Genomic DNA, 13,737 nt, shown 5'->3' with positions numbered 1-13,737 from the left:
TTTTCACTCTGTCAATTAGGTTGTTATTGTGCAGTAAATATAAGGTTGTTGATCCACCCTCAATTTTCTCCTATCACAGCCATTAAACTCTGTAACTGTTTTAAAGTCACCATTGGCCTCATGGTGAAATCCCTGAGCGGTTTCCTTCATCTCCGGCAACTGAGTTAGGAAGGACGCCTGTATCGTTGTACAGACTGGGTGTATCGATACACCATCCAAAGTGTAATTAATAACTTCACCATGCTCAAAGGTTAATTCAATGTCTGCTTTTTTTATTCTGCTATATATTTTTTCCCATCTACCAATAGGTGCCCTTCTTTGCAGTGCATTGGAAAACCTCCCTGGTCTTTGTGGTTGAATCTGTGTTTGAAATTCACTGGTCGACTGAGGGACCTTACAGATAATTGTATGTGTGGTGTACAGAGAGGAGGTAGTCATTCAGAAATCATGTTAAACACTATTATTGCCTACAGAGTTAGTCCATGCAACTTATTATGTGACTTGTTAAGCACATGTTTACTCCTGAACTTACTTAGGCTTTCCTTACACAAAACACATTTATGCTTTTCATTTTTAATTAATTTGCAAAACTTTCTTAAAACACAATTCCATGTTGACAATATGGGGTATTGTGTGTAGGCCAGTGACACAAAATCTCAATTTAATCAATTTAAAATTCAGGCTGTGACACAACAAAGTGTGGAAAAAGTCAAGAGATATGAATACTTTCTGAATGCATAAAATACGGTCTCTCTACCTCTATCGATCTCTGGGTAATTAGGAAAAAAACAAAAAGTGTTACTTTCGTCCCGGTTCTTTTATTTATTTCTATTTAACCCTTATTTTACCAGGTAAGTTGACTAAGAACACATTCATTTACAGCAACAACCTGGGGAATAGTTACAGGGGAGAGGAGGGGGGATGAATGAGCCAATTGGACGCTGGGGATGATTAGGTGGCCATGATAGTATGAGGGCCAGATTGGGACTTTGGCCAGGACACCGGGGTTAACACCCCTACTCTTACGATAAGTGTCATGGGATCTTTAGTGACCACAGAGAGTCAGGACACTCGTTTAACGTCCCATCCGAAAGATGGCACCCTACACAGGGCAATGTCCCCAATCACTGCCATGGGGCATTTGTTTTAGACCAGACGAAAGGGTGCTTCCTACTGGCCCGCCAACACCACTTCCAGCAGCATTTGGTCTCCCATCCAGGGACCAACCCTGCTTAGCTTCTGAGACAAGCCAGCAGTGGGATGCAGGTTCTCCCCTATTGTATACAATGCTGTATTAAATACGTATTATACATGTATTATTGTGTGATGTGTGTGTGTAGACAGATCCAGTCTTCTCTGTGTGCTTGTTCATCTTCTGCCAAAGCCTTCAGCCATCTCATGGTCAACATTCCTGTGCTGCAGCTCTGCCAATTGTGAGCTCATTGTTCGCTTTGTTAGGGTTGTCATAACACTCTCTCAGCTCTATAGGAAAGCGTACCGGAGAAGCTCCTTCCACTGGAAGACCCATGGTTTAAAGGGGACACAGGCAATACAATCAACATTCTGAGAATCATCATTCATCTGACACAAATGGGAGAAAATGTATTTGTGCCTACTGAACACACTTGTTGGTACCCTCTTTCTTCATCTTTCCCTCTCAGCTCCATCTTTTAATCTTCTTTAGTGTGGTTATCAATCTGGAACACAGAGACCAATATTATCAGTTTTTCTACATTCTGTTGATAACTTGCCTTTGCTAAGTAAGGGCAGTTGTTCTGGTTATCTAGGCTTTTAAGTTTTTGTGGTTATTGTGGTTAGCATTTAGGTGTAGATATTGAACATTCAAATGTATGTACAATGATGTATCCGAATCTTGTTCAAATAATTATTGAGAGCAAAAAACAGTGAAAGTTATTTGATAAAACAAATTCACTTGGTCACATTTATGTGCACAAAAGCAAGGGAGGCTCATCCATTACTATCATACTACTTTGGCCAATTAGATACAACAGTGATACAGTGATTGTTTGTTGTAGACTAGAAACGTTTCAGAATGTAATGGCCCAACCTCTGAGTGTGTGTTGGAGGAGACCGGTCAAATCTCAGGGGATGAGTTCAGAGCAAGGTTAGCCAAACAGCAGATAGATTTGAGGAGGTGGTTGGACAGACAGATGACTCCCCCTGTGCTGAACTCTTCACCCTGAGGCCTTGGAAGGCAGGCAGCTCTCTTGAGTGGAGGCTCAGGTGGACGAGAGTTGCATCAATTACCAGTCTTTAACATTCACAAAATTCTTGTCTGTCTTGTGAAACTAGAGGAGAAGTGGGATGCTGCGGCGTGCAAGGAAGGGAGCAAACAGCTTACACCATGGCCCATGTGACAGACAATGCCCCCATAAAAAATGGTCATCCTCCTAGTTAGGCTTCAGATACATTGACTAGGGTTCCTTCTAAAGTTGTTGCTGCTGCCCTCTGTAAAGAGAGAGAGATTTTCCTTTCCACTACCTCTTTTCTCTCTTGATGCAAATGAATTGTGAAACCCCTCCATTACTACCAATTACCTCGGTATGCAAAGGCTCCTCACAGTCTTTATGTGAGCGAGCGAGGCACTGAACTCCTACCACTCAGATCCTCAGGGCCTCTCTCTCTCCGTAACGTAGGTTCTCTTACAACATTCATACAACATTAATCTGATATTCAAATGTAGTAAAAACTCATCCGTGTAATTGTCCAAGCTCTATTTGTATACATTTTCATAATCACATTGCTTCTGGAATCAGACAGACTTCAGAGCCTGTATCCAATCATTGCTCAAACACACCGAAACCCTGGCCATGGTTTTGATTGAGCTGGCTTTAAAAGACTTCAGCGACTCCAGCGAAAGAGGCAGGGAAGTCCAAACGAGCAAGGATCGTTAGATCTCTCATGTCTCACAGTTCTGGGAATCTTTTAATTCAACATTTTCTGTCTGTTAAGATCACTGCAGCTTCATGGGGGCTCAATAGGGGTTTGCGGTCTGATCCCTTGCAAAGTAACTCATTCTAAACCCCCTTAAAGACATGCTCCAGAACTTTGGCGACTACTAATTATTTTTTAAACCTCCCGCTTTGGGCTGGATGTGTAGTTCATACATGCCTAATTTATGAGCAGAATTACTGTCTTACCTCAATTAGCAACAAAATCCATAGTTTAAAAGTAACTGTTTTTCTGGAAGCTGTGCTGCGCCCTTTTCCCTACGGGCCATCCCCATAGCAATTCGAGCTCAACCAATGACTTCTTAGACGATAGGCTAAGAACTAGGCCAGGGGTGGGCAAACTTTTTTGTCTCGAAGGCCACATCGGGATTTCGAAATTCAATGGACGGCCGCAGAGATTTATTTAACCTTTATTTAAACAGTTAAGACCCATCGAGGTTTAAAACCTCTTTTGCGAGGGCGACCTGGCAAGAACGCAAAACAGGGAAATAGCAGCGTGTATATAAAATATTACAGAAAAAAACTACACACAAAACAAAGTGTCACAAGTTACAGATATAATTATATTGTATCTGTTGTCGATCAGAGTCTTAAAAACAGGCAAGGACACTAACTCACCTAACTTTAACATCTTTTGAAGCATGGTCCAGGATGAAGGGGCATTATGGGGAAATGTTTGTTTCCCCATCTCAGTTCTAGACTTAGGAACAGACAAGGACAGCAGCGACTGTGAACGAAGACTGTATTGAGTGACTGATCTGGTCAGTAAGGAACAGAGATACAAAGGGAGTTGTCCAGTCAATGCTTTGTACACAAAAGTGTACCAGTGGTTTAGCCTCCAGAAAAATGGCAGTTATTTGAAATTATATATAGGTCCATTGTACAGTGCCTTCAGAAAGTATTCACACCCAGTGGCAATTTTAGCATGTAAATCTTGGTGGGGCAAACTCCCCCCAAATTGTATTTATGCATGCCAGCAAAGCCACTACACAACACAACACTAAACAATACATTAATTGCACTATAACGGTGACAAACGGTGCCCACAAATTGTTAAGGCCTACATAAAGCTGTCCCAACAGCAGAGTCCCAACAGCAGTCCCAACACCTTACCACTGCTACACCTGGCTATCAGCGGAGCCTCGTCTGGCAGCGAAACAGTTCATTCAGCCTCATTTACTGCCTTTAAAAAAAACATTGCTGATATGGCTGACTTGCTTAAACAAATGTGGTTTCTACTGACAATTGAGATGTACAAACTATGGCACAAGGGGATGACGAGTGGATAAGAGGCAATCGGTAATTTCGATTAAGACATTAATGAGTGAGCTAGGGTGGACGTAGTCAATATAACTATTTGTTCAGCACTTTTGAAATGTACAGCGACAGAATTCAAAACATGGGTTGTTCTTACAGTATTCTCCCTGTACACCAAGTCAGAACCGTATAATAAATAAAGGGGGCATATAAGCAGACAATGAAAGCTCTTACAATATTCGATGATGACATTTCTCTAAAACAGGCTATAGGCTAAATGTGCACCATCAAGTCAGAACAGTAGGCTAAGTTATGAGGGGGAAAGGGACCAAATTATTAGGGTGAGGTACATGGGCTACTAGCAGCTTACTACACAACATACACTTAGTATTACTTTCTTAGCTACAGTATACAGTGGGGAGAACAAGTATTTGATACACTGCCGATTTTGCAGGTTTTCCTACTTACAAAGCATGTAGAGGTCTGTAATTTTTATCATAGGTACACTTCAACTGTGAGTGACAGAATGTAATACAAAAATCCAGAAAATCACATTGTATGATTTTTAAGTAATTCATTTGCATTTTATTGCATGACATAAGTATTTGATACATCAGAATAGCAGAACTTAATATTTGGTACAGAAACCTTTGTTTGCAATTACAGAGATCATACGTTTCCTGTAGGTCTTGACCAGGTTTGCACACACTGCAGCAGGGATTTTGGCCCACTCCTCCATACAGACCTTCTCCAGACCCTTCAGGTTTCGGGGCTGTCGCTGTGCAATACGGACTTTCAGCTCCATCCAAAGATTTTCTATTGGGTTCAGGTCTGGAGACTGGCTAGGCCACTCCAGGACCTTGAGATGCTTCTTATGGAGCCACTCCTTAGTTGTCCTGGCTGTGTGTTTCGGGTCGTTGTCATGCTGGAAGGCCCAGCCACGACCCATCTTCAATGCTCTTACTGAGGGAAGGAGGTTGTTGGCCAAGATCTCGCGATACATGGCCCCATCCAACCTCCCCTCAATACGGTGCAGTCGTGCTGTCCCCTTTGCAGAAAAGCATCCCCAAAGAATGATGTTTCCACCTCCATGCTTCACGGTTGGGATGGTGTTCTTGGGGTTGTACTCATCCTTCTTCTTCCTCCAAACACAGCGAGTGGAGTTTAGACCAAAAAGCTATATTTTTGTCTCATCAGACCACATGACCTTCTCCCATTCCTCCTTTGGATCATCCAGATGGTCATTGGCAAACTTCAGACGGGCCTGGACATGCGCTGGCTTGAGCAGGGGGACCTTGCGTGCGCTGCAGGATTTTAATCCATGACGGCGTAGTGTGTTACTAATGGTTTTCTTTGAGACTGTGGTCCCAGCTCTCTTTAGGTCATTGACCAGGTCCTGCCGTGTAGTTCTGGGCTGATCCCTCACCTTCCTCATGATCATTGATGCCCCACGAGGTGAGATCTTGCATGGAGCCCCAGACCGAGGGTGATTGACCGTCATCTTGAACTTCTTCCATTTTCTAATAATTGCGCCAACAGTTGTTGCCTTCTCACCAAGCTGCTTGCCTATTATCCTGTAGCCCATCCCAGCCTTGTGCAGGTCTACAATTTTATCCCCGATGTCCTTACACAGCTCTCTGGTCTTGGCCATTGTGGAGAGGTTGGAGTCTGTTTGATTGAGTGTGTGGACAGGTGTCTTTTATACAGGTAACGAGTTCAAACAGGTGCAGTTAATACAGGTAATGAGTGGAGAACAGGAGGGCTTCTTAAAGAAAAACTAACAGGTCTGTGAGAGCCGGAATTCTTATTGGTTGGTAAGTGATCAAATACACTGCTCAAAAAAATAAAGGGAACACTAAAATAACACATCCTAGATCTGAATGAATGAAATAATCTTATTAAATACTTTTTTCTTTACATAGTTGAATGTGCTGACAACAAAATCACAAAAAAATTATCAATGGAAATCAAATTTATCAACCCATGGAGGTCTGGATTTGGAGTCACCCTCAAAATTAAAGTGGAAAACCACACTACAGGCTGATCCAACTTTGATGTAATGTCCTTAAAACAAGTCAAAATGAGGCTCAGTAGTGTGTGTGGCCTCCACGTGCCTGTATGACCTCCCTACAACGCCTGGGCATGCTCCTGATGAGGTGGCGGATGGTCTCCTGAGGGATCTCCTCCCAGACCTGGACTAAAGCATCCGCCAACTCCTGGACAGTCTGTGGTGCAACGTGGCGTTGGTGGATGGAGTGAGACATGATGTCCCAGATGTGCACAATTGGATTCTGGTCTGGGGAACGGGCGGGTCAGTCCATAGCATCAATGCCTTCCTCTTGCAGGAACTGCTGACACACTCCAGCCACATGAGGTCTAGCATTGTCTTGCATTAGGAGGAACCCAGGGCCAACCGCACCAGCATATGGTCTCACAAGGGGTCTGAGGATCTCATCTCGGTACCTAATGGCTTTCAGGCTACCTCTGGCGAGCACATGGAGGGCTGTATGGCCCCCAAAGAAATGCCACCCCACACCATGACTGACCCACCGCCAAACCGGTCATGCTGGAGGATGTTGCAGGCAGCAGAACGTTCTCCACGGCGTCTCCAGACTCTGTCACGTCTGTCACGTGCTCAGTGTGAACCTGCTTTCATCTGTGAGGAGCACAGGGCGCCAGTGGCGAATTTGCCAATCTTGGTGTTCTCTGGCAAATGCCAAACGTCCTGCACGGTGTTGGGCTGTAAGCACAACCCCCACCTGTGGACGTCGGGCCCTCATACCAACCTCATGGAGTCTGTTTCTGACCGTTTGAGCAGACACATGCACATTTGTGTCCTGCTGGAGGTCATTTTGCAGGGCTCTGGCAGTGCTCCTCCTGCTCCTCCTTGCACAAAGGCGGAGGTAGCAGTCCTGTTGCTGGGTTGTTGCCCTCCTACGGCCTCCTCCACATCTCCTGATGTACTGGCCTGTCTCCTGGTAGCGCCTCCATGCTCTGGACACTACGCTGACAGACACAGCAAACCTTCTTGCCACAGCTCACATTGATGTGCCATCCTGGATGAGCTGCACTACCTGAGCCACTTGTGTGGGTTGTAGACTCCTCATGCTTGACTCCTCATGCTACCACTAGAGTGAAAGCACCACCAGCATTCAAAAGTGACCAAAACATCAGCCAGGAAGCATAGGAACTGAGAAGTGGTCTGTGGTCACCACCTGCAAAACTAGTCCTTTATTGGGGGTGTCTTGCTAATTGCCTATAATTTCCACCTGTTGTCTATTCCATTTGCTCAACAGCATGTTCAATTTATTGTCAATCAGTGTAGCTTCCTAAGTGGACAGTTTGATTTCACAGAAGTGTGATTGACTTGGAGTTACATTGTGTTGTTTAAGTGTTCCCTTTATTTTTTTGAGCAGTGTACTTATGTCATGCAATAAAATGCAAATGAATTACTTAAAAATCATACAATATGATTTTCTGGATTTTTGTTTTAGATTCCGTCTCTCACAGTTGACGTGTACCTATGATAAAAATTACAGACCTCTACATGCTTTGTAAGTAGGAAAACCTGCAAAATCGGCAGTGTATCAAATACTTGTTCTCCCCACTGTATATATCTCCATGGCATATTACATCATTTATGGAGCAGCATAAAATACATCTTTGGACTCACCTTGTTGTGCTGTGCTCACTTGAACAGGAAGGTGGCGAGGTGGTCCTCCATGGCAAATTTTATCATCAAACTTTGTCATCAAAGTCTGGCATTCTCTGGATTTATGGTGCTTTCAAGACAACTGGGAACTCAACAATGTTGAATCATGACGTCAGTGATCTTCAGGTCGGAGCTCTAGAAAGAAGCCCGAGTTCTGGACTTGGAATTCCAAGTTGGATGACCGTTCAAAACGTATTTTCTCAGTTGGAGCTAGTTTATTTCTGAGTTCCCAGTTGTCTTGAACTCACTGAAGTCTGAGATTTCCCAGTTCAGAGTTTCCAGTTGTTTCGAACGCGGCAGAAGTCATGATGGATTGACAGCATGGCCAACGTTGAATGTTTATCCTTTTAAGCTTGGAAAATAAACCCTTAAAACCAGACTTGGACCACACACCCACTCCACTGAATAGCAGGCTAGTGATTGCTCGGCAATGCTTGCAGTTAGCCACTGATTCCTTCCAAACCACATTGTTGAATTTGCGATTTCCAACATGGTGTGTAATGTTTATGTCCAATGGCCGATGAGCACCGATACATTTTATTTATAATTTCTCTTCATATGACAAGGATTAAAAAGGATTTGCCAGTAGATTGTCAACTTGATTCATGATGATGACTGCTAGCTTGCTAGCTAAGATTTTGAAAGTATGATGTTGACATGATCTGTCCAATCAAAGCCACAGTACACATTTTATCTGTAGCCAATGACCTTGAGCCTTCTTGGATGGGCACTATATGGCAGCACCCAAGGGGGTTGAATTTTCGAGCTCTCCCCGTAGATGTTGCGGTGACATAGTGTACCCATGAATGACAGAACACTAAGCCAATCACGGCGCAACTAGAGAACATTACCAACCCCTACGCTCTGTATTTTCCGCTGGCTGCCCCACCACCACAGAAAGCACTGAGCTAGGCTGAAACACCTGCACTTTGGAGCTGCCTTACTCAATAAAGCAAAAAAGAGACCATGTTTGTTTGCGGCTTTATTAACAAATGTTTTTTTTATTTAATTTCGTTGTTTGCAAACTGATATGTGACACGTATTAATGCCAAAATAACATGCAAAACAAATAAATAATGTATTTATTTATTTTAGCTAAACAGGTGCTCTGCCCCACCTGCCCTGAATGACGGGTCGCCACTGTTCACACCCCTTGACTTTTTCCACATTTTGTTGTGTTACAGCCTGATTTTAAAATGGATTAAATGTAGATTTTTTTTGTCACTGGCCTACACACAATACCTTGTAATGTCAAAGTGTAATTTAGTTTTTCTAAAAAATGAAAAGCTGAAATGTCTTGAGTCAATAAGTATTCACCTCTTTGTTAAGGCAAGCCTAAATAAGTTAAAGAGTAAAAATGTGCTTAACAAGTAAAATAATAAATTGCATGGACTCACTCTGTGTTCAATAATAGTGTTTAACATGATTTTTGAATGACTATCTCAGTCGAGTAGTGAATTTCAAACGCAGATTCAGCCACAAACACCAGGGAGGTTTTCCAATGACTTGCAAAGAAGGGCACCTAGAATAAAAAAAAAGCAGACATTGAATATCTCTTTCAGAATGGTGAAGTTTTTAATTACACTTTGGATATCAATACACCCAGTCCCTACAAAGATACAGGCGTCCTTCCTAACTCAGTACCCAGGAAGAAAAAGTAAACCGCTCAGATTTCACCATGAGGCCAATAGTGACTTTAAAACAGTTACATAGTTTAATGGCTGTGATAGGAGAAAACTGAGGATTTATCAACAACATTGTAGTTGCTCCACAATATTAACCTAATTGACAGTGAAAAGAAGGAAGCCTGTACAGAATACAAATATTATAAAACATGCATCCTGTTTGCAACAAGTCACTAAAGTAATAATGCAAAAAATGTGGCAAAGCAATTCACTTTTTGTCCTGAATACAAAGTGTTATGTGTTGTATTGGATTTGCCCCAAACATTACTGAGTACCATTCTCCATATTTTCAAGCATAGTGGTGGCTGCATCATGTTATGGGAATGCTTGTAATCGTTAAGGACTGGTGAGTTTTTCAGGATAAAAAATAAACGGAATGGAGCTAAGTACAGGCAAAATCCTAGAGGAAAACCTGGTTCAGTCTGTTTTCCACCTGACACTGAGAGATTAATTCACCTTTCAGCAAGACAATAACCCAAAACACAAGGCCAAATCTACGCTGGAGTTGCTTACCAAGAAGACAGTGAATGTTCCTTAATGTGCAACTTACAGTTTTGACCAATATCTACTTGAAAATCTATGGCAAGACCTGAAAATGGTTGTCTAGCAATGATCAACAACCAATTTGACAGAGCTTGAAGAATTCTGAAATGAATAATGGGCAAATGTTGCACAATCAAGGTGTGGAAAGCACTTAGAGACTTACCCAGAAAGACACACAGCTGTAATCGCTGCCAAAGGTATTTCTCCAAAGTATTGCCTCAGGCGTGTGAATAATTATGTAAATTAAATATGTCTGTTTTTCATTTTCAATAGATTTGCTAAAATGTCTAAAAACATGTTTTAGTTGTGTAATTATGGGGTAATGTGTGTAGATGGCTGCGAAAAAAATATATTTAACCCATTTTGAATTCAGGCTGTAACAACAAAATATGTAATAAGTCAAGACGTATGAAAACTTTCTGAAGGCACAGTATATCTGCTAAATGGCATATATCGTCTTTAACTTCAGGGAATAAGCCCTTATTGTTCTGTGACCCAAATATAAACAATGTACAATAACACCCATAAAATGTGGAATTAGAATACCAGTAATATAATAGGATCTCTATGATAACTCCACCACAAAAAACTTCAGAACTCTTCACCTTGTTGGCATGGTGACTGCTCCATCACAAAGGCAGAGCATGTCCCCTTGGGAGGGAGGTAGGGAGACAAACAAGCCATATGCTAGCCCCCAGCAAGGGGGAGACCACATGTCTCCACCGACTTCTCAATCAAGAAGCGGGATGGTGGAGCATTGGCCAATGACTTCAGGGGAGTCAACTTCAGTAACAGCTTAATGGAGACTGAGGTTAGAAAGCACTATAGTCACCATTTGAAATAGGGTAAAAGACTGAGGTTAGAAAGGAGTGGGTGGGCTGAAAGCCCTCAAACATACCACTGCTACTACCAAACTAGGGGAGGTGCTGTTAAAATTAAAAAACACTTTAAGACACACTCCAGCTATTTTTTCAAGTATAAATATAAAAAAGTACACACAAAATAGTGAGCAAAATAGTGTTTTTTAGACACAACTGCAAAACTCAAGGAGATGGTCTGATGGGTGCACACTGTCGTCATTGGCCTCCCCTTGCTTGCTGGAACAATAAAGGCGCAATAGAGGACATAAGAGGAAAGGCCCACCCCTTCACTTGTGCCATGTCATGAGTATACCTGGATCCCCTATTGAGATGTGCCTTTTGTTAAGTAAAATCAGGTGATAAATGAGGCCCTAGAGAGGCTGGAGTGGGTCAGTGCAGAGACTTTTGACTGCAAATGAAAGTTAGATTGTGCCTTTAATTTGGGTGAATAAACAATAAGGATGCACTAGATGATATGGAAATCATGACATTTGGTTCAGTAACAGGCACAGAAGGTCCATAGTATTGAGTGCTGCAGTTGTGGTGCTTTATTATAAGCAATGTCATCAATTCACTCTCCTTACTCCTCCTCCACAGGTTCAAGTACTCCACCTTTCACAAGCTTTGGGTGTAAGGCCCCTGGTCTTATCACAGTAGATAGAAACTCAATGTTTTAAGAACACATTCCCAACACCTAGAGCTCTCAGAAGAAAATCGGTTAAAAAGGACACTGGTAAAGAAAGTTATTCAATAAAGCGGTGACCGAAACCAGATAGATGCCCATGATTGTAAAAGGCTAGGGACTTGAGTGGCAGCTTCCCAGACTGCCTTCCCTGTGCGGTGGGCCCAGGTGGAGGGAAAGAGCAGCCAGTGTGTCCCAACTAAGTGTCAGTGCAATTCATTCAACTCGAAAATACTTTCATACACAAAATAAATACATTTTAAAGGCAGTTTTGTACAGCATTTCACTTCATTTCAACCTCCATAATTATTATAATAGTGTTTCTCCACCCTGGATATGTACATCACTATAGTGTTATATTGGTATGTACCTATATGTACATAGGTGTCTATTCACAAACAGATATAACACTACTCGTATGTGTACATCTACTGAAATATATTAGTCTTATCTTATAAACAGCTTGGTCAAATCTGTGTCATCGTATTGTGTTCTAAAAATGTTCATCGTTTAAATCTTGTGCTTTTTGGAATGTCGGACCCTCTAAGTCTAAACTATGTTGCGCTACTTAACCAAGTGCAGCGGTGGCCGATCCTGAACCGAGACGGGCTTCTCTTCACACAAAGCTGCATCCAGACCTGAAGCCCTTATATCCATACAGAAAGTCAGTCCAACAAGCCTATTCACTTTGCACTGGGCTAGATGTCTTCATATCAGGAAGGTGGAAAACTAGCAGGCTGTGGCCACCCAGGATCAGGATAGGGCATTCAGTCCTTGGATCATATCTTTAGACGCTATCGCAACCAATTAAAGATGACCCTACTTTAGTGGGAAGAAACAGGAAGAACATGTTTATGTGCCACTCTTTCCAGGAGTCATTTAAATCAAATCAAATCAAATCAAATTGTATTGGTCACATGCGCCGAATACAACAGGTGCAGACATTACAGTGAAATGCTTACTTACAGCCCTTAACCAACAGTGCATTTATTTTAAACAAAAAAGTAAGAATAAAACAACAACCAAAAAAGTGTTGAGAAAAAAAGAGCAGAAGTAAAATAAAGTGACAGTAGGGAGGCTATATATACAGGGGGGTACCGTTGCAGAGTCAATGTGCGGGGGCACCGGCTAGTTGAGGTAGTTGAGGTAATATGTACATGTGGGTAGAGTTAAAGTGACTATGCATAAATACTTAACAGAGTAGCAGCAGCGTAAAAAGGATGGGGTGGGGGGGCAGTGCAAATAGTCCGGGTAGCCATGATTAGCTGTTCAGGAGTCTTATGGCTTGGGGGCAGAAGCTGTTGAGAAGTCTTTTGGACCTAGACTTGGCACTCCGGTACCGCTTGCCGTGCGGTAGCAGAGAGAACAGTCTATGACTAGGGTGGCTGGAGTCTTTGACAATTTTGAGGGCCTTCCTCTGACACCGCCTGGTATAGAGGTCCTGGATGGCAGGAAGCTTTGCCCCAGTGATGTACTGGGCCGTACGCACTACCCTCTGTAGTGCCTTGCGGTCGGAGGCCAAGCAGTTGCCATACCAGGCGGTGATGCAACCAGTCAGGATGCTCTCAATGGTGCAGCTGTAGAATTTTTTGAGGATCTGAGGATCCATGCCAAATCTTTTTAGTCTCCTGAGGGGGAATAGGCTTTGTCGTGCCCTCTTCACGACTGTCTTGGTGTGTTTGGACCATGATAGTTCGTTGGTGATGTGGACACCAAGGAACTTGAAGCTCTCAACCTGTTCCACTACAGCCCCGTCGATGAGAATGGGGGCGTGCTCAGTCCTCTTTTTTTTCCTGTAGTCCACAATCATCTCCTTTGTCTTGGTCACGTTGAGGGAGAGGTTGTTGTCCTGGCACCACACGGCCAGATCTCTACCTCCTCCCTATAGGTTGTCTCATCGTTGTCGGTGATCAGGCCTACTGCTGTTGTGTCGTCGGCAAACTTAATGATGGTGTTGGAGTCGTGCCTGGCCATGCAGTCATGGGTGAACAGAGAGTACAGGAGGGGACTGAGCACGCACCCCTGA

Source organism: Coregonus clupeaformis, chromosome 24 (genome assembly GCF_020615455.1).
Source record: "Coregonus clupeaformis isolate EN_2021a chromosome 24, ASM2061545v1, whole genome shotgun sequence".
Taxonomy (NCBI): domain Eukaryota; kingdom Metazoa; phylum Chordata; class Actinopteri; order Salmoniformes; family Salmonidae; genus Coregonus; species Coregonus clupeaformis.
The sequence above is the reverse complement of the archived record's forward strand: the minus strand, read 5'-3'. Positions refer to the sequence as shown.